Source organism: Ictidomys tridecemlineatus, chromosome 11 (genome assembly GCF_052094955.1).
Source record: "Ictidomys tridecemlineatus isolate mIctTri1 chromosome 11, mIctTri1.hap1, whole genome shotgun sequence".
Taxonomy (NCBI): Eukaryota; Metazoa; Chordata; class Mammalia; order Rodentia; family Sciuridae; genus Ictidomys; species Ictidomys tridecemlineatus.
Genome location: NC_135487.1, coordinates 95,473,580 through 95,501,080, shown reverse-complemented (window position 1 = coordinate 95,501,080; position 27,501 = coordinate 95,473,580). Strand labels below are relative to the sequence as shown.

At 34.2% G+C, this 27,501-nt stretch overlaps 1 pseudogene; it reads left to right on the top strand.

Annotated features, from left to right (window-relative positions):
* The window catches only part of LOC106145479 (endoplasmic reticulum chaperone BiP-like), a 40,327-nt pseudogene extending 27,124 nt beyond the window's left edge, over nucleotides 1-13,203 (top strand).
* The last annotated feature ends 14,298 nt before the right edge of the window (nucleotides 13,204-27,501 follow it).

Here is a 27,501-nt window from a genome sequence, read left to right as displayed (position 1 = left end):
GAATTGTAATGCAAAAAAATAGTACATGTGTAATGGCATAAACTGACATGAACATATTTTATATCAAGAGATACAAAAAGATGTGCTGTATATGTGTAGTAAGAATTGAAATGCATTTCAGTTGTCATGTATTTTAAAAAATAAAATCAATTTTAAAAAAGAAATAGCTTCTCTATATACATGAGTCTCTACTTTTGGATTCTATTTTATTCTGTTGATTTGCATGTCTCTTTCTAGGCCAATATCTCAAATTTTAAATCCTGTATGTCTAAAGTTAATCTTAAGCAGTCTAAATTCTCTAAAATTTATTTGGCTCTTTCATATCTTTAACATTTTCATATTAATTTTAGAACCAACTTCTTAATTTCTGCATAAATACACACAGGGTTTTTCCAAAATCCTATAAACTCAGCAATAAAAGAGAATAAAATCATGATAAATGGATGGTTCTGGAGAAGATAATGCTCAGTAAAGTTAAGCAAACCCAAAGAAACAAATGCCAAATGTTCTCTCTGATATAAGGAAGCTTATTCATCGTGGGGTAGGGAGTGGAGAACAAGGGAGGCGTAGACCAACACTAGAGGAGAGGGGTGGCAGGGGAAGGCAGAAAAAATGGAGTTAGAAATCATGGTGGAATGAGATGATCATCGTTGTGCTAAATACATGTGTGGAGACAAAAAATGGTATGGATATACTTTGTATATGACCAGAGATGTGAACTATTATGCTCTATATGTGTAATGAATTATAATACATTCCACTGTAATAAGTAAATAAAAAAGAAAAAATGTGTGTTTTATAAGAGATCAATAAATGAGATGCTTTTTTTATATTAGAAATGCAAAAGAATAGCTTTTTGTAATATATAAAAAATTTCAAAGTCTAAACATTATTCCAAGTATAATATCATGTGGTATATGTTTTTTTGTCATTTAACCATTCTTACATACTAACATTTCTGTTGTAAGGACCCAGTTTCCTTGGAAAATCTTAGCAACCATTATTGAAAAAGAAGCTGCCACCCATAAGTTCAGAAAATGGAGATTTCCCGGAAGATATAGATACTGTGAATGCATTGTAATATTCTGTGGTGTGAAATGCAAAGTGGTAAGGTCTTTTTGGAATCACAATTTTTAATTTTGCTATATACTATTTTGTTTTGATCTTACTTATTTGGAGATGTGTGTGTGCATACACACAAACACACACACACACACACACACACACACACACACATATATATATATATATATTGTTTGTACTCCTGAGAACTAAATTCAGGGTCCTGCACATGCCACACAAGCACTCTACCCATTCTTAAAATTGTGTTTTGAAATGGGGTCTTGCTAGATTGGGCTGGCCTTCAACTTGTGATCTTCTTTTTCTACCCCACAAGTAGCTGAAATCATAGGCATATGCCATCACACCTGGCTCTGCCAGTACATTTTTAATAAAGTCCCACAGTTTATTTTTAGTTTTATACTTTGTTTTTCTGTTAAATGTAATTCAAGAACCACAAGTAGTACTTCTTAACTTATTTATGTCATTATTAGTCGGCCTCTATTTTGCTTAGATATGAATAATTTTAAGATGTGTCAATCATCTTTCAAAAATCATTTTCTTTTAGTGTCTTCTTGTCTGCCATAAAAAATGCATGAGAAACTTAGCCATTGATTGCAGACATCAGAAACTTCAGGGGAAAACTCACTTATTTGGAGCAGGATTCTCATGCATTGCCAAAAGGGGCAAGATGGCATTCTTTTCATAATAAAAAAAATGTGTTCTACAGAGATTGAAAAGACAGCCTTGTGTTTAGAAGTATGTTGTTAACTCTTAACACTCTAAAAACATAAATATCTTTTTGATATGTTTTAATGAAGAAGAGACTTCAAAAAAATCAGCACTCTCCCTTTGTAATAACTGAATTTATTTATATTTTTTTAGAAAATGTTTATTTATTTGATTCAACTTGTATTTTTTTAAATACCAAAAAAATTGAAGTAGATCCATCAACTCTGTTTAGATGTCTCTATTTAGCCCTTTGTACTAAAGTAAAATATTTCATAGTGATTTTCTTTTCTCTTCAAAGGAATTTATTGTGTCAGTGGCAATAAGGCAAAAATGGCAAGACTGTGTCAAGCTCTGGAAAACAATAGGCATTTAGTAGATCTCTCCCAATTTACTTCACATAACATCTGTGAAGTGTTAAAGTTACACCTATAACAGGTTAAATTTTTATTCTAAACCTATCATCAAATAAAAAGAGAAAATATTTTATATTTCATATAAATATTGCACCCCCAATTATTCTAAGATTTTTTAATGATTTACTCTGATGTGAATATATTTCCATCCCATATTCTGGCCACTCTATGAGCTCTGTCAGTTGTGAGCACTTTAGTTCTTGGAACTTTTCTTTATTTTTATTGCCCATTTCCCCACCCACCCTCTCTCTTTGTAATTTGCACATGAAGCTCTTTTTTGGAGATGTGTGGGTGTGTATAAATATATATAAATATTTATAAATTTGATTTTGTAATCTTGGAAATTAAAAATTCAGGGTCTTGCACTTGCCTGGCAAGCATACATGTTCTCTACTTCCCTTACCTTTCCTGTATTGTTATTTTTTTCTTCAAAACCTTTCTAAGACATTTCCTTGTCTTTTTCTTCTTGACTAATGTAAATTACTCCATTTGTGAGATCATGTTTTAATTTTCAAGAATTCTGAATTTCTCTTTCTTTGATAAAGTTTTTTAAAAGATTATATTATGCTTTTTACTGTGGAAATTCATTAATTTTTCTCATTAAGTGTTCTTTTCTCTACTTAGCCTCTAACCTCTGTAAAAAAACAATGTCACCCTCATATATAACATTAAGTTTTTTATAGCCACAAAAAAATTAAAAATTAGGTGAAGTAAATTTTAATATATCATTTAACATTTTGAATATCTAGTGTTTTAAATTATAGGGCATTTCTTTTATTGATTTATTTGTGTTGCAGCTCTTCTTCTTTTAAATCTAGTATCTATTTTTCATTTAGAGCACATCTCAGTTTAGATCAGTTGCATTTCCATTACTCTTTCACCATATCTGACTGGTTGCCAGAATATTGACAGCATTGTTTTAGACATTCAATTTGTTTTTTTTCTACCCTTTTTGATTTTTGTTTTTCATGGTATCTATTTACGTTAAAGTTTTGACTTTAAATCCCTTTGAAAGCACTTGAACACATCAAGGCTTTTTAAAAACTTTGAACTTTACTATAAGTGGTCTAGGTGGACTGTTTGTTATATGCCTAACTACATGTCTTTAGTTCCCTGCTTTGGCACTGGTGTGATCTTTCTAAAAAGGCATTTTTTAATTGTATATGGACTCAATACCTTTAGTTTATTTATTTATTTTTATGTGGTGTTGAGGATCAAACCTAGTGCCTCACACATGCCAGATGAGTGCATTAGCACTGAGCCACAACCCCAGTCTCCCAGGAAAGGGTTTTTTCCTTGCCTAGAGATACAGTACCAATACTGTGGAAGCCAGGGTGCCTAAGATGACTGTAAGATCTGTGATTTCAGGGTGCATATATGAAACAAATCCCCATTGGAAGACAGTTACCTCTCTGTGCCTTATGTTTGGCATTGCCTCAATTCAGAGAGACTCTGTATCACATTGCTTAGAGAAAAAATTTCCAGAGTTTTAGGAAAGATATTGCTCTAGTACATCAAGTAGAGACAAGATTCTATAGAGAGCTAAGCTTTCTCAGCTAGCCTACCTGCACCCTAACCCAAGATCAACCTAACCTAAACTTGGTAGTAAATGTCCATGTCCCTTTAGGATTCTGAAAATCATGTTAAGTGACAAAGGGTCAGCTCTCTTGTAAATGCTGCATCAGGACTTGTTCATCTGCTCTTCTACTTGTGAATTTTGTTGCTTATTTTTCTCTATTTCCTATATCTTATGAGCCTACAGTATCTTAGTGGTGTTGAAGGAGGAAAAGAAATTAAGTATAAATTGCTGGGTCTACAATGATAGCCCAGGAAAGCATTGATAACTCTTTAATCACATTTTACAGACACATCAACTGAGAAATGGAGGTTGATACCTTTGAATGACTGTAAGTCTCATAATGTGTCATCCTTAATCTTGTTTAGTAAGTCAGGGAGAGGAGATGAATAGGGTCCAATATAATAAGCTTGCATTCTGTTGAGAAATTTTGTATGTCTAAGACTTTCATTTGGGAAAGTGTTCTCAGTTCTTGCAATAGTGTCAGAGAGTAGCCTTTATTTGACTCATTGACCAACAGCTCCAAAAGGTAAAGTGACTTGCTTCATATCTCAGAATTGTGAAGATAAAAACTGATCATGGAGCAACACCTTAAATTGCCACAGATATTATAGGATATCAGGTAGCTAAAGGTTCACTGAATTTTCTATTATAGATCAGTAGAAACATTGAAATTCTTATGGCAGTGGATATTTGTTGTAAGACCTTTTTCTTTTGATCTATTCATGGCAAATAAGCCTGTTTTCAAGATTCATAAGATGTTGACAGTATGTTTTTGTAGGTCATATTATCTTGTGCTGATCTTCATTCATGCCCAAGTAAAATCTGGGCCATGAAGCACTTTGATATTTTTAACCCTTAGTCATAAAATCCATGCCTTTTCTGATTCATTTTATTAATTTTGTGCACTATCCTATGTTTGTTCCAGTAAAATAGCTGAAGATCATGCTATTTGGGGGCAAATGTGAGTATAATGTGTTCAGGATAATGATGAAGACTTTTAAAATCCTATCATGAAGCTTAAATTTTAAAATTCATTTAAAGTTTAGAATTTCACTCATTATCTATTAATTTGTTACTACCATAAATAAAATTTATAGTCAATATTTTGATTTGCTTTCTAAGTCAATTCCCTACCAAACACATATATTTTATGGGAAGGCATGAAGCTCAGTACTAGAGTGCTTGCCTATTATGCTTGAGGTCCTATGTTCAACCCCCAGTACTGAAGAAGATATAAATGAATACAGATTGTCTTTAGATTTTGTTAATTTAAAGGGACATGCTAAATTATTTGAGTAATTCTCACTTACAGTTGACTATAAGAAAAAAAAACAGATTTTTTTAAAATATTTATTTTTTGGTTGTAGCAGGATGCAATACTTTTATTTTATTTATTATTTTGTATGTGTTGCTGAGGATGAAACCCAGGTCCACGCATGTGCTAGGCAGGTGCTCTACCTCTGAGCTACAATCGCAGCCTAAAGGTATTTTTAATATAATTTTGTTTCTTTAGCTACCAGAACCATTGGTTTTATTCCAATGGTACCAGGAATTTATGGAGCTTGCAAATGTCATTTAACAGATTAACCAAGAACAGGACACAAAAAGGGACAACTATGAAGACAACACATACGCAAATATGTGTATGGAAATCAACCAAATTTTTCTCAAAACCAAGGATCTTCTAAGAAAATTGCCACCATCCAATTTTAACACTCTACAATACCTTGTTGTCTATCTTAAATGGTAAGAATTTTTATACCATCTTAACCATTTTTAATTGTACAGGGCAATAGTATTCAGTACATATATATTGTTGTGGTATAATTTTCAAATGATTTTTAGGATGTTTTTATTATGTATTTGGAAAGGGAGACATTGAATATATTTATATGCAGCAAACATGGTTCTCTTAGATGCCTCCTGTGTGCCAGGCTATGGCTGGGAAAACTAGGATGAAAACACAGGGTTTCAACTATTTGTGGGCTCATCATCGTGGGGAACAGACCTGTATATAACCACAGTATATCATCATCCTTTTTCTTTTAGCTGTGCACAGCTTGTAGGAATGCATAGAAAGTTTTGGGGATAGGGATAGAGCAAAAGAGGCAAAAGCTCTTGAATTCAACTTTAAAAACTGTGTGATGATTTGGTAGAGAATGTGCAGAACAGCATACTAGGCAGAGGGTAACAGACATGGAGTGACAAGAAATGATTTTGCATTTTGAAAATTTGATTTCATTAGGATACAATATAGCAAACAGTAGCAGGAACTGTGCTACCATTCCTAGAAGTCTGATAAGAAAATCTTACCTTCCTGGCAGATGAGTTGACCATATTGTTTCTGTACTCACTAAAGAACTTGGCATCAGAAATTTTACATATGCAGATTTTCTTGCTAGACCTTTCTGACAGCAATTCAGATCTCTTTTTTAAGATTTTGTTTAAATTTATTTTGGGGGGGCTTGAGTTTGGCTCAGAGGTAGAGCATGTGCAAAGTCCTGGTTCGAAGGTCAGCACAACATAAAAATAAATAAATAAAATAAAAATTTTTAAAATATTTATTTTTTAGTTTGAATCAGTTATATATAACAGTAGAATATTTTTAATACATTGTACACAAATGGAGCCGAAATATTCATTTCTCTGTACATGATGTACAGTTACATCTCATGTGCCATCTTACATGTACCTAGGGTAATGATGTTTGTCTCATTCCACCGTCTTTCCTACCACATACCCCTCCTCTTCTTTCTCTCCCCTGTGGCCAATAAATGTTCCTCCAGCAACAAACACCCAATTATGGATAAGCATTTATCAGAGAGAATATTTGGATTTTGGTTTGAGGGAATTAGCTTATTTTATGGTATTCACCAACTCCATCCATTTACCTGTAAATGCCATTATTTTATTCTCTTGTAATGCTGAGTAAGAGTCCATTGTGTATATATACCAAAGTTTTTTATCTATTCATCTGTTGAAGGCCTCAAATTATTCCATGAAATAGAAAAGGAGGAAACCCTTCCAAACTCATTCTGGAAGCTAGTATCACCCTAACACCAAAACCAGCCAGAAACACATCAAGGAAAGAAAATTTCAAATCCATGTCCCCGATGAACATAGATGCAGAAATTCTCAATAAAATTCTGGCAAATCACATACAAAAGCATATGAAACAAACAATTCACCATGATCAAGTTGTGTATTCCAGGCTTGCAAGGTTGGTTCTACATACAGAAATCAATAAATTTAATTTATCACACCAATAAACTTAAAAAGAAGAGTCCTATGATAATATCAATCGATGCAGAGAAAGCATTTCACAAAACACAGCATCCTTTTATGTTCAAAACATTAGAAAAATTATTGGTAGTAGGAATATACCTCAACTTAGTAAAAGCTCTCTATGCTAAACCTAAGGCTAACATCATTCTAAATGAAGAAAAATTGGAAGCATTCCATCTAAAAATTGTTCAACATAATCCTTGCCACTCTAGCCAGAGCAATTAGATAAAACAAATTCAAAGGAATAGGAATAGGAAAAGAAGAACTCAAGCTATCATTCTTTGCCAATGACATAATTTTATAGTTGGAGGATCCAAAAAACTCTATGATAAAACTTCCTAAATAATAAATGAATTTGACAAAGTAGCAGGATATAAAATCAATACCCATAAATCAAATGCATTTTTATATATCAGTGATGAATTCTCTGAAAGAAAAAATAGCAAAACTACCACATTCACTATATATATCACAGCTTCTTTACCCATACATAAGGCTAGTATCATCCTGATAGCTAAACAAGGTGGAGACAGATTTTTTTTGATAGTCATAGAAATAACAAGCTGACAGTGTTTGAAGTAAAACCAGAATATTGATGTTGGCCATAGAATAGAGAAATGTTCATGAGAATGAGTCATCTAGGCTAGAAAACTAGCTGTGGTGGCTGGGAATGTGGCTAGTTGTAGAACACTTGCCTAGCACATATTAGACACTGGGTTTGATACTCAGCACTGCATAAAAATAAATAAATAAAATAAAGGTATGTGTCCATCTCTAGGTAAAAATTATTTTTTTTAAAAAAAAGAAAACTAACTGGGCTGTGAGAGAGAAATTGACAGTGCTGTTTCAGTTTCCAGTATAAGAAATGGGGAGTATATCCCACATATAAAGATGGAGCAATTTTTCAGGGTATTTTTCTTCCTTCTCCTACTAAGAGTTCAGAAGTTCCTTCTACTTACATGAATTTATCCTAATATAGTACTTCTGAAACTCAGTTTTGTGTGTGGTAAGTATCATAATGAAACAAAGGATTCTTTTTCTAGACCCACCAAACTTGACCCTTGACAAACCCTTTGTAGTCCTCTACAGCCTTAGTTTTCTCGACCCTTCTCAAGTCATAGTAAACTATCATTAAGGACCTCTTTTAGGCAAATATAATACACTTTATGTGTTCTTCTTTTCAGGGTTGTAGACCATTTTAAAGAAAACCTGATGAACTCAAAAAAATGGGGGTGGTATTTGGACCCTGTCTTATGAGGCCCAGGCATACAACGACTCCTGGTACCATCTCCTCCTCCCTTTTTGCATATGCAATTCAGGCCCTGTTGGTAGAGTTCCTCATTACCAACACACAGATGATCTTCAATGGGTCTCTAGAGACACAAAATGTTCCATGTAGTACTTATGTTGTTGAACCTCGGTGGGTAAAAGCCCTCCTTCCAAACCTGTAATATCAACAGAACTTTCCACAAAGTCACAATATTTTTCTACAAAGCAAGTGAGTTTTGACCATTATAGAATTGCATAAAATTTGTGATGTTTATGTTAACAAGTTAATAGTCTTTGAACTTTTTGTTTTGAGATGTGTTTTGCTTTTAGTTTAACACTTTTCTTGTATCAATAGAATATCCACAATGCAGATATTGAAATTGAAAATTTTGAATTGGCTAGATTATTTGAGGAATCAGAATGCAAGCAAAATGCATTGGAAAAATGGGATGCATGACTTATTGGTGAGTGGTCATGTAACATATATGTTTGCATATTTCAAACCTTGCCAAGAAGTTATGATTAAAAACCAAGGTGAGGGCTGGGGTTGTAGCTCAGTGGTAAAATGCTTGCCTCAGCATGTGTGAGGCCATCAGTTGGATCCTCAGTATCATATAAAAACAAATAAATAAGGATAAAAATATTGTGTCCATCTACAATTCTCATTCTTTAAAAAAAAGGTTAATTATGTTGAGGTTGGTTAAAACTTCAAGGTTTTATTAGTTAATTTTGCTAGCCATTAAGAAAGTTTAATGAATATCATTGAGATGAATATCATGCTTTGTTTCTTTCTTGTGAAAGATATTTTGAAATTCATAAATTATTTCTGTTCTTTTTCTGAAATTTGTTTTCACCTTTACTTCTTTGTAATCAATTAAAGTCAAAGGAGAAAAAAGCTGTACTCCTGAAACTAAAAAAAAAAAAATAGACTCCTAAAGTTTTTTTATGTCCCTTTACCTGTGGCCTACCTTTAGCACATTAAGCACACATGTCTCCCATTTTCTTGGCTCCAGTCTTTTTGTTCACTATTTTTTGATCATTTTATTTCAGTGAATGGTTTCTGGTAAGGGGGTTGAAAACCTTCCATTCATTACTGTTTTAGTAGAGCTAAATCCAAATTTTTCAACATATACCCATAAATGTTAAATTTAATATATTAAATTAATGAAATATTAATGAGTAGCCTGATAAAATCTGAAAACAAAGACATTACATTACCTCTGCAAAGAAAAGCACAGAACTCACTGATTCCATTTATCTGATTTGATCTTATTAGCATTTCTGTGCTATGAATTTTGGCCTCATTTAAGCCTTAGTTAACAGTCTCAGGAAGGTAAATAATGCCAAGGGTCATGTCCCTAAATTATTGCTGATTCAGGATTTGAACCTCATCCTGTCTCATTCCTAAATGTTACCTTGTTTCGATGTCCAAAAAAATTGGATTTGTAGGTAGGTATAGTAATAACAATAAATAATTTTAAAATATTTGAAGACATTTCCATTTGCCTATAGATAGGTTCCATATTGCAGCTCTCCTAATGAGAGAAACAGCAGAAATGTGGGAAATGTGAATTCAGACAAGTTTTGCAGGAATCTTACTTTTGAAGTACTTAATAGAAAAGATACCGCTACTACTGCTGGTTTCCAATTTAATGGCTTTGATCAGCAGATTCCACAAAATCTCAGGAACAACAATGTGAACCAAAGAATTTAACTGGCATGAGTGCAGTGATTGTGCCAAGTGCACTCCAGGAAAAAGTCACAATGAGCTTCAGGGTTAGTGGTGACCATTCCAGTGATGCCACACAGGCCAACACACCAGCCAGTTCAGCAAGAGAGAGGCATCAGAGAGACATTCGTCTCATTTTCACCATCTTGCTCCTTTCAGAGCACCCAGAATATTGAAGACCCATCTAGAGACAACATTTTACAAACCACCTTCTCTGACCAGCAAAGTCAAGGGGACTGAGGAGAGACCAGCTTCAGCTTAAGCAGCAGTGCCTCCTAGCACAGCCCTTACTCCCCTTAGTCATGTGGAGAAATCTGTTTAAGAAGCAGACAGCACATAAGCTTATGCTTTGAAGCTAGCTGCTGAGCCTAAGAGAACTCTGAGGTGGTTGGCCTGCCTGACACGAATCTAATATGCCAAGGGCTCAGGCTAAAAGAAATGGAAGAGTTACAAAACCTTGAAATTGAAATGCCACAGTTTGTGTAGGGTTGACAAAATTCAGTTTTTCTTTTTCTTGTTTTATTTTTTGGTATTGTGTTTATTTTAGGAAAGAATGTTGTGACAGAACCGTTTTATATAGGATGGCAAAAGTGTGTACTTTGCCTTTTGGCCTTGTGTTGTGTTTGCTAGTTATATAAAATGGTAGTGTTTTAGTCATATAGAATTATAGTGCCTCACTGGTATTGTCTTTAAATTCTGTGTTTTTGAAATTGTGCATAAAATAAGTATTATAATTTTAAATTTCAAATGATTTTCTCTATAAAATGATCCATGTAAATGCATCCTTAATGTATGGTATTGTTCTCAACAAATAGGGGCATTATGGGAAAATGAGTTTTATTTTGGAGCAAATAAGGTGCTGATTCATAAAATGCTTCTGAATGCAAGTACCTGAAAAATGTTGATTGGGTATGAATATATTTCTTCCCACGTAATGTTCTAGTGCATCTTTGACCACTTGTGTTGTTATAGTATGTATGGAAGCATTGGCAATTCACTTAACATTTTAATATTTACATAGTGGTCAAAATGCTTGTGAATCTATATTTAACTACTTGTCAAGTTTTACATATGGTAGCCAATACAATTGTAGAAATAAAATGCACTTCAATACTAAAAAGTTTGAGATATTGGCAGAGACAACACAGATGGATAGAGTTGAGGTGTCTCAGTGTGACAGACCCGTAACCTCACTTCTCTTAGCTGTGGCCTGTTGCTGGATGGCCTGTGTCTTCTGGATGTCTGCTTTTCTGGCTGCTGACAAAGAGCAAGTGGCCAACAGCTAAGGCAAGATAAAGCTTTCTCTGGTAGCTGGGGTGCTGCACAGCAGCCCTGGCTGAGGATGAAGACAATAAGGAGGACGTTGGTACCATGGTTGGCATCCACCTGGGGACCACTTATTGCTGTATTGGGGTGCTCAAGAATGGCCACGTGGAGATCATCTCCAATGATCAGGGTAACCTCATCATGCCATCTTATGTGACCTTCACCCCTTTAGGGGAATGTCTGATCAGTGATGCATCCAAGAATCAGCTCACCTTCAATACTGAGAACACAGTCTTTGATACCATGGGGCTCTCATTCACACTAGGAATAACCCATCTGTGCAGCAAGAAATCAAGTTCTTGCCTTTCAAGGTGGTTGAAAAAAAAAACCCATACATTCAGGTTGATATTGGAGGTGGGCAAACTTAGTTGCTCCATAAGAAATTTCTGGTATGATTTTCACTATAATGAAAGAGACTGCTGAGGCTTATTTGGGAAAGAAGTTTACGCATGCAGTTGTTACAGTACCAGCCTATTTTAATGATGGCCAGCAACAAGCAACCAAAGATGCTAGAACTATTGCTGTCCTGAAAGTTATGAGAATCATCAATGAGCCTACAGCAGCTCCTATTACTTATAGCCTGGATAAGAGGGAGGGAGAGAAGAACATCCTGGTGTTTGATCTGGGTGGTGGAACCTTCAATGTGCTTCTTTTCACCATTGACAATGGTGTCTCCAAAGTTTTGATCACTAGTAAGGATACACATGGGGTGGAGAAGACTTCAACCAGCATGTTATGGATAAAGCTGTACAAAAAGAAGACTGGCAAAGATGTTAGGAAAGACAACAAAGCTGTGCAGAATCACTGGCATGAAGTAGAATAGGCCCAGCAGGCTCTGTCTTCTCAACATCAAGCAAGAATTGAAATTGAGTCCTTCTATGAAGGAGAAGACTTTTCTGAAACCCTAACTTGGGCAAAATTTGAAGAGATAAACATGGACCTGTTTCGGTCTACCATGAAGCCTGTTCAGAAAGTACTGAAGGATTCTGACTTGAAGAAGCCTGATGTTGATGAGATTGTTCTTGTGTGTGGCTCTACTCAAATTCCAAAAATTCTGCAACTTGTTAAAGAGTTCTTCAATGGCAAGGAACAATCCTGTGGCATAAAACCAGATAAGGCTGATGTATATGGTGCCACTGTCCAGGCTAGAGTACTCTCCAGTGATCAACATGCAGGCGACCTAGTACTGTTTGAAGTATGTACCCTGACACTTGGTATTGAAACTGTGGGAGGTGTCATGACCAAGCTGATAGCAAGGAACAATGTGGTACCTACCAAAAAGTCTCAGATCTTTTCTACAGCTTCTGATAAGCAACCTACTGTTCCAATCAAGGTCTATGAAGGTAAATAACCCCTGAAAAAAGACACCCACCTTCTGAGTACATTTTATCTCACTGGAATTCCTCCTGCTCTCCAGGGGGTCCCTCAGATTGAAGTCACTTTTGAGATAGATGTGAATGGTATTTTGGGGGTGACAGCTGAAGACAAGTGTACAGAGAACAAAATTAAGATTACAATTACCAATGACCAAAATTGACGGATAACTGAAGAGCTACTCTCTAAAGTATCAGATTAGAGATAAAGAAAAGTTTGGAGGCAAAGTTTTCTCTGAAGATAATGAGACCATTGAAAAAGCTGTAAAGGAGAAGATTAAATGGCTGGAAAGCCACCAAGATGTTGACATTGAAGACTTCAAAGCTAAACAAAAGGAACTAGAAGAAATTGTTTAGCCAATTATCAGCAAACTCTATGGAAGTGCAGACCCTCCCCAGGCTGGTGAAGAGGATACAGCAGAAAGAGAAGAGTTGTAGACCATGATCTACTAGTGCTGTAATATTGTGAATACTGGACTCAGGAACTTTGATTAGAGGACAATTGAGAGAACTTAAGTCTCGAATGTACTGGGAATCTTCACCTCAGAGTGGAGTTGAAAATGTTGTAACCCAAGTGGCTGTTTACTGCTTTCCATTAGCAGTTGCTCACATGTTTTGGGGTGGAGAGAGAGGAGGAATTGGCTATCTTAAAAACTGGATATAAAAACGTGGCTTAGGATGTGTGTTCACCTCAGAAATGTTCTATTTAATGATTTGGTGATGCACATCTAGTGTAGGAACGTTTTTCTACCATAAGTCACACCAATAAATGTTTGTTATTTAAAAAAGTATTAAAAGTTTGGAACTGTCATTAAATAAAAATTTATACAGATAAAGCTAGGGAAAAAAAACACTATCAGAAGCATTAAAATCATGTAAAACCAAATAACTAAACTATATAATTTAAATTATATTTATATATAATATATTATGTATTATGTATTATATATTATATATTACATATTATAGAATTAAATGTATACATGATATATTATAAGTAATTTATATATAATTATAATAGAATCCATATATTTTATATATTATATTAATATAAATTAAACTATAATATAATAATCATATAATTATCTTATTAATGATAGAAATTATATTATTATATAATTACACTATATTTAGTAATATAAATTAATATAAATTTAGATATATGATAATAATGTTATATAAAATAAAATAATATATATTTATATTTAGTTTATATATTATTATATGTGTATATAAAATATATATTTCATATATTACAAATAATTTTTATTAAATATGTATAAATCATACATATTTTACATAGAAATACATAAAATTTATACAATATATGATTTATATCATATATATGCTTTACATATATATATATTTACATATTAATATATAATTTATATATAAGTATATAAATATATTATATATAATTTATATAAATATATAATATATAAATACATGAATATATAACATATAATATAATTTATAGTATATATTATATGTAATTTACATTATTATATAAATTATGTAAAACAATATAATTATATATTAGTAATTATAATTTATATATATTTAATTTATATATATATAATTTACATATATGTATACATAATAAAATAATAATATATATCATATAAATTAATATAAATGAGAATGTTATATGAATATTTCTATGTATTTTCTCTTGAGATCATGTGGGTTTTTTTAAAACCATTCCTTTTGGCCAGGAACAGGGATGTATGCCTGTAATCCCAGTAGCTCCAGAGGCTGAGACAAGTGGATCTCAAGTACAAAGCTAGCCTTAGAAATGGCAAGGTGCTTAGCAACACTGTCTCTAAATAAAATTCAGAATAGGGCTGCAGATGCAGCTCAATGTTTCAGTGTCCCTGAGTTAAATTCCCAGTACCAAAAAAAAATCGTTTTGAATGAAATGTTTTTACTTATAAATCACTTTACATACTCTTTCTACCTGGACTATAAACCAGTGAAAACTTTTATGTCATTAGAATGGAGCAATAATTTATTTAAGTTCATTTTGAGAGTATAATAAGTCTCATTGTTTGCAATTCGAGAAATGTAGATTACTGAATTTGTTTCACTTATAAAATACCCAGTTTTTATAAACTAATTCATTCCTGTTATTTTCTGGGTTTTATCATCTTACCTAAAATAGGATGTAAAAGGGACGAAAATAAAATAGCCTTCTTTTCTATGTTTGAACTATATTGTGAGTCAATGTTTTCGTTTGATCATATTATACTTGATAAAAAATTATATGTACAGGTTTATACACTCATTATTATATGTAAATTATTTCAAGTATATCAAGTAATTGTTGCTTCTCTGAAATTGTTGCCTCTTGGAGTATGATACCTTAAGATTATTAACTATTGACTCAGTGGTCAACACATGGGCTTATCACTTGACTATAATATGAAATGAGTTTTAGGGCATGTTGTCTTATAATTCTCCATAAAATTAAGGACTAAGGAGAAATGAACAAATGGCGTTTTTTATACTAAAGCCATTTTGTTAGCCTTCTTTATACAAAGTACAAAAATCATATTGATTTGAACTTAAAAATAAAATCAGAGCTAGCATTTATTGAGCTTCTTTTGAGAATTTAGACTTTACTAAGTGTAAATTTCACAGCAACCTATAATGGGTAAGTAAGCATTTTATAATTCCTGTGTTACAGGTGAGGAAACTGAGACTTAGCTAACAGATATATCTATAGTTTCCAGAGATGCAGCAAGCAGATCCAAATCTCAAATACAGGGCTGTCAAATTTTGATTAGTGCTTCTTTTTTTTGGGGGGGGTACCAGAGGTTGAATTCTTAATCACTTGGCCACTGAGCCACATCCACAATCCTATTTTATAATTTATTTAGAGACAGGGTCTAACTAAATTGCTTAGCACCTTGCTTCTGCTGAGTCTGGCCTTCAACTTTTAATCCTCCTGCCTCAGTCTCTCAATAGGATTACAGGTGTGTGCCAGTATGCCCAGGTGGTTAGTGCTCTTAATGAATGTGATTACTAAATAATAGCAGGAAACACTGGATGTTAGGAAATGCATCTTTCGATGATTTTATTGTAAAATACACATAAAATTAGCCATTTTAACTATTTTGATATGTTCACTAATTATATTCACATAATTCTGCAACTATACTCAAGGGTCCATTTCCAGAACTTATTCATCATCCTGTGAGAAAATTTACTTACATTTGAATTCCTTCAGTTTAAAGATGTGAATACAACCCAGTCAAACCTCACAAATAAAGTTGCACTTTCATGTCCTTCTTGGGATTTTGTTCAGCTTGGAGCCTTCAGCCTGAATGTTCCAGCTTCCTGAAGGCACTGAAGCAAAGTGTCTCTGGAGAATGAGTTGCTGTTTCTAGAGTACCCAGAGCATACACAGTGCCCTGCTACCAATAATGTGGTAGAACTTGTTCATTGGAAAGTTGTTTTAGGATACTTGGAAACAGATGTGAGCAAGGGGAAAGGAAATCATGGAGATTTTTTTTAGAGCTGCTAGGCCACCAGAAAGCTTTGTGAAAATGATATTGTTCGTGTTTATGAGAAGTATTTCCTTTCATGAGCCTATTTTATATGCTGAGAATTTCATGAGAATTTATGAGTATTTTAAACTACTTTTAATGTTCAGTGTTGGTATAAATAAATATGTGGACAATTAAGTGCATATCAGTAGTTTGGCAAAGTTTCCTTCACCATCAGTATGGAGTAGTCTGTCCTATTCCTGGATATGGGCCACTAACAGAAATTAAGATCTCTTTAATAATGAAATGAAAAATGGAATCAGTGAATGAACTAATCTACAAGCGTGGATATGGCAAAATCAATAAGAAATGAATTGCCTTGACAGATAACACTTTGATTGCTCGATCTCTTGGTAAATATGGCATCATCTGCATGGAAGATCTGATTCATAAGATCTACACTGTTGGAAAATGCTCCAAAGTAGCAAGTAACTTCCTGTGGCCCTTAAAATTTTCTTCTCCACGAGGTGGAATGAAGAAAAGACCACTCATTTGGTAGAAGTTGGAGATGCTGGCAACAGGGAAGACCAGATAAACAGGCTTATAAGAAGAATGAATTAAGGTATCTACCATGGTATTTTTGTAATCTGGGTTGGATCCTCAGCACCACATACAAAGATATTGTGTCTGCCGAAAACTAAAAAATAAATATTAAAATATTCTCTCTCTCTCTCTCTCTCTCTCTCTCTCTCTCTCTCTCTCTCTCTCTTTAGAAAAAAGAATAAGAAGGTATAAAATTATACACCACATCAGAAATTAGAAGCCTCAATATTGTAAAGACATTCATGTAACTTACATTATGGATTCAATATAATCCCATCCAAAATATTTTTGGATCATTTAAAAATTAAAGACATAATTCTCCATTACCTCTAACCACTTGAGTGTGTACATAAACAGTGATGCTCCTTTTTAACCATAGTATACACATCAAACTCGGACATTAACATGGTGACATCTAACCCACAGATTAAATTCTCATTTTGGTAATTGCTCCAATAATGCTGCTGTCTTCAAGCATCTCAATCTAGGATCACATGGTGCATTTTGTTGTCTTATCTCTTTGGTCTCCTTCCATCTGGAATACTTTTTTGGTCTTTTCATTCATGACCTTGACACTTGAGGAGCGTAAGCCAATTTATATAGTGAGTGTTGCTTGCTCAGTTTGGGTTTCTGTAATATTTCTCATGGTTAGAGTTGGGATATACATTTGTGTCATAAATATCCAAAATTATGATTGATTCTTTTCATTGTATTGTACTGGAAGATGTACAGTGTTTATTTGCCCCCTTACAGGTGATGTGGTCTTTGGCCACTAGGTTAGGTAGTATCTACAAAGTTTTTTCATTGTAAAGTTAGTAATTTAGGAGATTCCTGGAGACCATGAAATGTTCTAATTCCTACTGAATTGCTGACAGCTAGTTTGAGTCTGTTGACAATTCTTTCCTGAATCAGTTTCTATTTTGATTGCCAGGTGGTGAGTCAACCACTTCTGCTTTGATATCCTATAGTAAATAAGAACCTTCCCTTCTCTATGTGTTTATTCATTTAGATCAGTTTAGGCTTCTGGGTTCTCATTTTACTTAAATAGCTGATAATATATCATTTATTTTCATGCTGAAAATTTCCCAGGTTTTGTCTGTGGGAATCTTTTTACACTATCTTCTAAGTCCCTTTTACATGTCTACATGTCTTTTTGGATTCTTCCTTATTTTGGGTACATCAAAATGTTACAAGGTCATCTTGTGCTTTTTCCTACCCCAGATCTAGATTAGACAGTTTCAAAAGAGCACTGTTTTCTTTAAGTGGGGAATGGTATATGGAATCCAAGACTGGAGAAGTATTCATAGCTAATTAGGAAGTTACTAGCTTAAACCTATTGGGAGACAAACTTGTACATATACACATATAGACACAAACACATTGTTGTGCATTCTCATGTAAGCATACATTGTAAACCTTGAAAACCTTGAGTTCACACTGATATTTAAATGTTCTTCTTTGATACTTTGGGATTTCAACTATTTACCTTTCCATATTTGTAAATCCCTTTTCTCCTGGATTGGGATGCTTGAAGACATCCCAATCTGGCTTCTCTAATCCTAAATACTTTTTTTTCCCTTAATTTCCTGACAAGGTCAACTGTTCCTTCATTCTGCTTGGTCTCAAATATGCCAAATCCAGTCCTCAGTCATTGCTGTACTGGTTGTGTCCACATGGATCCCTGAAATGCCACTTGAAACATAACCTCTACTACAGCAGCCCAGACAACACTAATTGAACTCTTAGCCCCAAGGAATTTCTTGATGAGCCCACCATTGGAATCTTAGGTCCCTATCATTTGCTAGAGAGAGGCAAAAAACAAATCAACTATCTTTTGAAAATGAGCATTTATTGAATTTTGAGTTTACTAAGGAAAGTTTAAAAAAACAATGGTTATACATATTTACCAGAAATAATTAAACAAGCATGTATTTATTACATTTTTAGAAATAATTTGTATAAAATAAAGTATGATTATACTTTTGACTGTAACAAATTTCAAGTAATAGTGATAAGTTAATTAGTAAACCATATATGTTATGCTTTTCTAAAATGTCTTTACAATCAGCCAGTTTAAACCTAGCACCTAAAAAAAAGAAAAAGAATAAAATAAAATCTTATCTAACCATATATCCCTAACAGATTGTTAATCAGTAACTTACATCCCTCCTTAATCACAGGCCTGTTTCTTCCCCCACCAGGGTAAACATTTGTGAATGGTTGAGCTAGGGGGTGCTAGAGTTAACCCAGCATTTTGCACATAGCAGGCAAGCATTTTACCACTGGGCTAAAAGCCCAGCCCTTTTTATATTTGATGTTGAGGCAGGTTCTAACTTGCTCAAACTGGCCTAGAAATTGAGATCCTCCTGCTTTAGCTCCCAAGTAGCTGGGGCTGCAGGTGTGCACCACATCACCCAGACATTATCTTGAGTATTATTATTTTTGTTTGTTTGTTTGTTTTAATTTTCCATAAACATAGTATTCAATTTTGCCTGTTTTACTGACCTTTTTTGCAAGTGGAATCACCAAATTTTTTGTTACTTTGTACAAGGATGGAAAAAGAAACTTGGAACTCTCAATGTAAAAGCTCACCTAACTACACTATCATCTGATAAAACAGATTTTAAGTAAAGAAGCACTATCAAAGACAAAGAGGGATATTTCAGGCCTAGTGTCATCATCACAGTGCCGCAGGGAACAGAATGTCCAGGATGCATATGTGAGCTGGTTTTCCACAGCATGAAGCTCAGTACTCAATATTCTTTGAGATTCTCTTAGGGATACTACCTCCTACTAGTACTTCCCATCATTGGATAGAATCAGCTCTTCAGGATCAACCAGTTCACTTTCAAATCCCCCAGCATAGTCCCTGCCCCCTCTGTATTCTGAATGATACTCTTGAACCCAATTCTGTGCTTCCTTGAGTAGTATTGCAAAAACTGCTCCAGCATTACCAGCTTCAAGATTTTTCCCTTTGTGTGCTTCTCTGGCCTGAGTCACACATAGCAAAGTTCTCAGGGCTGGGTCACAGCCTCAGGGGGCCCAGGTGATAACCACACTGCTCAAATTGCTATCAAAAACCTTTGGGTCAGGGAGACAGTTTCAAGAAACATTTGATCTCTCTTCACTATCAGGATTCTACTCAAGTAAACTTCACTATCAGAATTTTCCCCCTTTTCATCTTTAGTTGGGATAAGTGCTAAATCTTCTTTTACTAAATATGCAGACATCCTGATTTACAGTACTTCCAGAAAATACAGTCAAGGCAGTATGAAAACCTGAGGTAAATGCCACATTTTCTTCATGAGTACTCCCCTGGCTCAGGAACCACAACATCTTTGCTGTCAATGGCAGATGTAGAAACTCTGCTTCAAATGGTTTCCCAGAAACTTCTCGTGTAGGCAGCTCAGAAAGTGACTTAGTTACTTATAAGATGAAATGATACAGCTTCTGTAAGTGATGTAAAATCAGCAAAGAATTCAGAAGATAAAGTTGCTATGGCCATTGATTATATTTCAAAACACTCAAAATAAAATCTATAAAGATGTTAAAAATAAAAGTAATTTAAAATAGAATAAAAATTATGAACCAAACATTTGTGACTATTTATTCTACCAGCAAACTACATTATTATTCTCAGAACAATATGCAAAAGTATACTCTTGGCACACATTTCAAATTATATCATATCTTAGTAATTCAAAGTATTTTAAACATTTTAAAAGAGTGATTAAAAAAAAAGTCCATTGAGGGCTGGGGTTGTGACTTAGAAGTAGAGTGCTTTCCTAGCACGTGCAAGTCCCTGGGTTCAATCCTCAGCACAACATAAAAATAAATAAAATAAAGGTATTATGTCCAACTTCAAAAAATAATTTTAAAAAACTGCTATGAGGAATGAAGATGTTTGCCTGGTAGCATTGTGCAAAGGTTAAAAGATCATACCCGGAGCCAGGTTCAGATCCTGCCTCTGCTATCTGCCCCTTGTCACTCACACTAGACACATTCTCTAACCTCCCCATATTTCAATTTTTCTCCTCTAAGGAACAGAGAAGGTATCTGGAGAAATGAAATATAATTACACAGTATTCATAACAGTTTCTGGCTTATAGTGTGTCTCAAATATAAATCTTAGAAGCTGCTGTTATCAAGAATATGTGGAGTAGTTCTAAGTCCACTTAAATTTGTCCACTAAAGTAAAACAATGGACAAATTTGTAAGAAGAGAATTTTCTTCCTCAACATTAATTAAGATCTCTGTGTAAAAAGAGATGTAGCTTCTTGGGACACAGAGAGAAAAGAAACCTTTGGGGAGGAGGCAAAAACAAGTAAAATTGTAGTTCTTAATTGCAACATTAAGGTTAAATTAATCTGTCAAATCCAGAGGTGTCTTTATTTGACTTAAGTGGGTAGAAGGCAGTATCCTTCATTGGGAAAAACTGAACACAAAAATATTTTGTTTTATTTATTTTTTCACTGATGCATTTTGCTAGTGGGATTAGGGAGAGAAATAGATCTGATTTTGAAGTGGCTCATTTGGAAATGTTTAGTAGGCAGCAGACATATAGTGCTACAACTCAAAGAAGAGGTGAGGACTGAAAATACAAATGTGAAGGTCCTAATCATGTAAATGGTCACTGAAGACATGGGAATGGGTGAGGCCATTTGGGAACAGTGGACAGAGCAGAAATGGAAAAGAAAGCCTAGAACTCCAAGGAACACCAATACTTTGGGTATTGGAGAAGGTGCGCAGAAAGAGGTGACTAAAACGTCAACAGAGGAAGAAGCAAAGATTTGGTTATCACCAAAACCAAAGGAAAATATTTTTAAGAAAGCATTGCTCAACATTATCAAGTGTGGCAGAGAGGTCAGGTAAGGTAGAACTAAAGAGGGCACACTGAATTTACCAACAAGGAAGTCACTGATAACACTGGTGAGTGTAGTTTCAGTGAAAAGGTGTAAGCCAGATGACCATTGGAAATGGAGACAGGAAACACAGACAACTCATCTAAAGTCTTTGAGTAATAAAGAGAGAATTCAGGGTGGAAGCAAGATGGGATATGACATAAAGGAAGGAATTCATTTTAACATTTAAGAGTATTAAGGGTGCTGTAATAGGAGTGGGAAAGAACCAGAATGGGAAAAAGATGAAGATGAATAATGGAGGAGATCAAGTCCTGAGAAAGTCAGAGGGAAGGGATTTAGAGGACAGTTAGGAGAATGGGTGCTTGACAGGTGAATGTATCCTTTTTCATTATAAGGAATAAAAAGAAAAGAAAAAGATTTGATATAGTAAAATTTATCATTGAATTTTCATTGCCCAGAATTGTTCTAATGAAAACTTTCATAAAAACAGCATAGCACTACTTGGCATGTAGCAGGTCCTCAAATGTTGGTGTGATACATATTGTCTTATAATTTTACAAAAATCTTTGTAGCTTCATATAAGAAAATATTTAAATTGAATCACACAAATCCTAATGATAAAAATTTTTTAAATAGCATGCCTTTTCTGGGGTAGGAGAAGGTGTTACTCTCTGATGAGGGATTAATATTCAAAATTTATAAGGAATTCACACAACTCAATAGCAGAAAACAACAACGAACAACCAAAAAAAGCAAAACTCAATTAAAAATGGTCTAAAAATCTGAATAAACTTTTTTTTAAAAGAAGACACATAGATGACCAACTGGAATATGAAGAGAAACTTAACAGTATTCATTAGTGAAATGTAACTAAAACTACAATGAGATAATACTCCATAACAATTAAAGCAACAATTATAAATAGATAAAATAGAATAAGTTCTTGCCAGGATGTGGAGAAAAGACAACACTTATACAGTATTGGTGGGGATGTAACTGGTATGGCCAAAAAAACAAAACAGTATGGAAGTTACTCAAAAAATAAAAAAGAGCTGGGCACAGTGCTGAACAATTATAATTCTAGCTAGTTGGGAGGCTCAGGCAGGAAGATCACAACTGACTTGGACAATTTAGTGAAACTTGTCTCAAAAGGGCTGGGAGCCAGGTTTGGTGGCTCACACAAACAACCCCAGCCTTGAGGTTTTGAGGCATAATAATTACAAGTATGAGCAACTTAATGAGACCTCAGCAATTTAATGAGACCAGTTTCAAAATAAAAAATAAAAAAGGTTGGGCCACGTGCGGTGGCACATGCTTGTAATCCCTTTGGCTTGAGAGGCTAAGGCAGAAGGATAACAAGTTCAACGCTAACCTCAGAAACAGAGAGGCACTAAGCAACTCAGACCCTGTTTCTAAATATAATACAAAATAGGGCTAGGGATGTGGCTCAGTGATCAAATACTGTTGAGTTCAATCCCTGATTTAAAAAAAGGGGGGTGTTGGGATTAAGATTATTGGTAAAGTACCCCTGGATTAAATTCCCATTACCATTTAAAAAATTAAAAATATAACCATAATATTATCCAGCAACCCTATCTCTGGGTATTCTTCCAAAGGAAATAAAATTAACATTTTGAAGAGACAACAGCAACTCCATATTCACCTCAGCATTATTTGAAATAGCCCAAATAGGGAAACTGCCTTAAGGGATGAATGAAGAAAGAAAAGGTGATGTCAGGTATACACACACACACACACACACACACACACACACACACACACACACACAAATACACAAAGAGCACTATTCAAGTTTAAAAAAACAAGGTATGGGGGGGATTTTTTGCCATATGCAACAATGTAGATAAACCTGAAGCATATTATGCCAAGTGAAATAACCCAGACACAGAAAATTACTGCTTGATCTCACTTGTATAGAATCTAAAAGTCAAACTCATTAAATGAAATAAATTTATTTGGCTACAGCTATACAAATTCATCAATTCCACACTTTCTACAAAGAAAAATACAGATGCAGAAGACACAATAAAAAGTAAGATGAAAAACTCCTAGATTAATTCAAGAAAAGACCTCATAATGAAATTTTGAGAACACACACCACAGTCTAGAAAACCAAGCAAAACACCCTAATTTCAGTAAGATTTAAAAATCCTGCAAGGACATAGGAAATTGAAAACAGTTTATGAACTGTGACCTTCTGAAAAAGGTAAACTAAAAAGAAAGTGAAAGGAATCAGGGTTTGAGTAGAGAAAGGAAAATGAGCTGGTACATAGTGGATTTTTAGGGCAATGGAACTATTCTATCTGGCACTACGTAGTAGTACTGGATGGTGGATACATTCTGCATGGTACTGTATGACAGATACATCTCATCACACTTGTTAAAGGGATTGAGAATCTAGCTTTGTGCATGAAGGACAATGAAGTGCGTGCGAAGTTCAATCCCAGTCCTGCAATTATAAAAAAAAATGGAGAAAGCAACAAGGGAATATAGAACTCGGAAGGTGATGTGAACTGTGGCATCTATACCTAGTCCAAACTATGCCTTTCAGAAGAAGGTAAAAATGTTTTCCAGAGATGCATAGAACTATTACCTTTCTGAATAAGACAAAGAAATGTACAATAACATAAAAAATAAATAAATAATTAGGTCTTAAAAATTAAGAAAAAGTGAGGTTGTCTGTTATTTTAAAAGTACTGTATATTTGAACAAAAAGACTTTTTGCTGCTTTGTGAATACTATAAAAGCACAGGTGAAAATAATAGCTGTGTGCAGTTTCTATAATCACATATTTTATTATTTTATGGGCAATTTTCTCAAAAAACATGCGGCTCTTAGTGTATATATACCACCATGTCCACTGAAGCATTGCTTGCAATAGCAAAAATACGGAAATAACCTAAGTGTTCCTCAACACATGAAGGGATTCTTTAAATGGTGATATGGTGGTATATAGCCACAATGAAATACTATTCACCCTACAAAAATAAAAAATTGTCATTTACAACAATATGGATGACAGTATGTTAAGTGAGGAGATTATGTTAAGTGAAATAAGCCAAGTAGTAGGAGAAAAAACGTACACTCTCACATGTGGAATCTAAGAGTCAAAATCATAAAAGTGGAGAGTAGAATGGTGTTGACCAAGTCTCATGTGTGTGGCAGAGTGGCAGGAGTCAGCCAGTAGGGTAGCTGGGGTAAAGGGGAGACTTTGGTAAACAGGCACAAGGCTAAGTTAAAAAGAAGGAGGGCTATAATTAACAATAATGTGTAATTCAAAATAGCTAAGACAGAATTTTAAATGCTTTCATCACAAAGAAATAACAAATACTGAGGTGATGCATATGCTAATTTATCTGAAACATCACATGGTACCCCATAAACATATGTGAGTAGTTTATTAATCAAAAATAAAATTTTAAGTAGGAATATTTACTGGTTTTTATAGATACATATAAAGCTTTACATAAACCACAAAATGTTTTGTTTTAAGACTTCACTCCAAAGATTTTCTTATGTCCCTGCTTAAAACATTTCTCTTGTTCTGGTAAATTCCTGGAATCTTCTACATGTAGGTATGTAGTAGGTGCATAGTAAAGAAAAGATACAGGAGCAAGGGATAAAAGTTTAATGAAATTTTTATATGTATTATGAAAGTATTCTGCTGGTATTAGCACAAAAGTTCTTATCAAAAGAAAAATACATAATTCTAGAGGCGTAAAATGTATGTGGGTTTCTGTAAAAGGATTATTAAGTAGTGAAGTCAAAAAAGCCTGTATAGGCCACCAAGACATTCTTGGAGAGACAGATAAGGAGAAGAATGCAAAATTTGACATTATTGAGATTAAGAGTAAAAGAGCTAATGAGACAATTGGAGCATAACAAAACAGCACAAAGAGTGCTGCAAACTTTAGTGTGAAGGTCCATTCTGGCTGTCTGGGTTATCCTTATGATAATGATATCACAAGGATACAAACTCCTGCAGGTGAAGTAAATTACCATCAAATAAACAGCAACACTACTAGCTAGCTCTACTTTGAAGGAAGGTCTGGGGAGGAGGCAGGAATGGCTCTATCTACACAAATGTAAAAGGATGAGATTCCAAGGAGGCTATATATAAAAGGCCTTTACTGAGCACACATGTTGGGGTATTTCTTTAGTGGCATAGTTTAGTGGCATAGTTTTTTTTTCTTTTTTGTGTCTTGAATTTTATTTTTGATATTTTTATTGGGGTATCATAGCTATCACACATTTATGGAATTTTTTGTTACATGTTTATGCATGCACTTTTATAGAAATATAATTTAGCCAATATCACTCCTTAGCACTTTTCCCTCACTCCCCTTCTCCCACTCCCTGGTCCCTTCCCTCTTTTGATCTCCCAATAATTTTTAGGAGATCCACCCCAACTTTTTTTTTCCTTTTTCTTTATAGCCTCTACATATCAGAGAAAAACATAACAACCCTTGATCTTCTGAGTTTGGCTTATTTTGTTTAACATAATAGTCTCTAGTTCCATTCATTTTCTTGCAAATTACATAATATTTTTTATTTATGGCTCAATAAAGTTTCATTGTGTATGTACACCACATTTTCTTAATACATTCATCTGTTGATGGACACCAAGGCTAGATACATTGGTTGGTTATTGTGAATTGTGTTGCTATAAACGTGGATATACATGTATCCTTATAGTATGAAGACTTTAATTCTTTAGGATAAATACTGAGGAATGGTATAGCTGTGTCATATGGTGGTTACATTTAAGAAAACTCCATACTGATTTCCAAAGTGGTTGTACTAATATACAATCCCACCAACAGTGTAAAAGTGTCCCTTTCTCTCTATATCCTCTCCAGCATTTATTATTATTTGTATTCTTGATGACTGCCATTTTGACTGTTGTGATATTTGCATTTCCCTAATTGCTAATGTTGAACATGTTTTTCATATATTTGTTGGCCATTTGTATTTCTTCTTTTAAGAAGTGTCTGTTTAATACATTAGTATGTTTATTTTTATTAATTGGGTTATTTGATTTTTTTGAGTTCTTTATATATTCTAGATATTAATTCTCTCTCAAAACAGTAGCTAGCAAAGATTTTCACCCATTCTGTAGGTTCTCTCTTTCCATTCCTAATTGTTGCCTTTGCTGTGCAGAAGCCTTTTAATTTGGAGCCACCCCATTTATTAACACTTAGCATTATTTCCTGAGCTTTAGAGGTCCTACTGAGAAAGTCATTGCCTATGCCTATATGCTGGAGTGTTGATCCTATATTTTCGTGTAGGAGTTGAATTGTTTTTTAGTGCATCATTGTTGGTGGGACTGCAAATTGGTGCAGCCAATTTGGAAAGCAGTATGGAGATTTCTTGGAAAGCTGGGAATGGAACCACAATTTGACCCAGCTATTCCCCTTCTCTGTCTATTCCCTAAAGACCTAAAAAGAACATGCTACAGGGACACTGCTACATCGATGTTCATAGCAGCACAATTCATAATAGCAAGACTGTGGAACCAACCTAGATGCCCTTCAATAGACGAATGGATAAAAAAAAATGTGGCATTTATACACAATGGAGTATTACTCTGCATTAAAAAATGACAAAATCATAGAATTTGCAGGGAAATGGATGGCATTAGAAGCAGATTATGCTAAGTGAAGCTACCCAATCCCTAAAGTACAAATGAAAAATGTCTTCTTTGATATAAGGAGAGTAACTAAGAACAGAGTAGGGATGAAGAGTATGAGAAGAAGATTAAC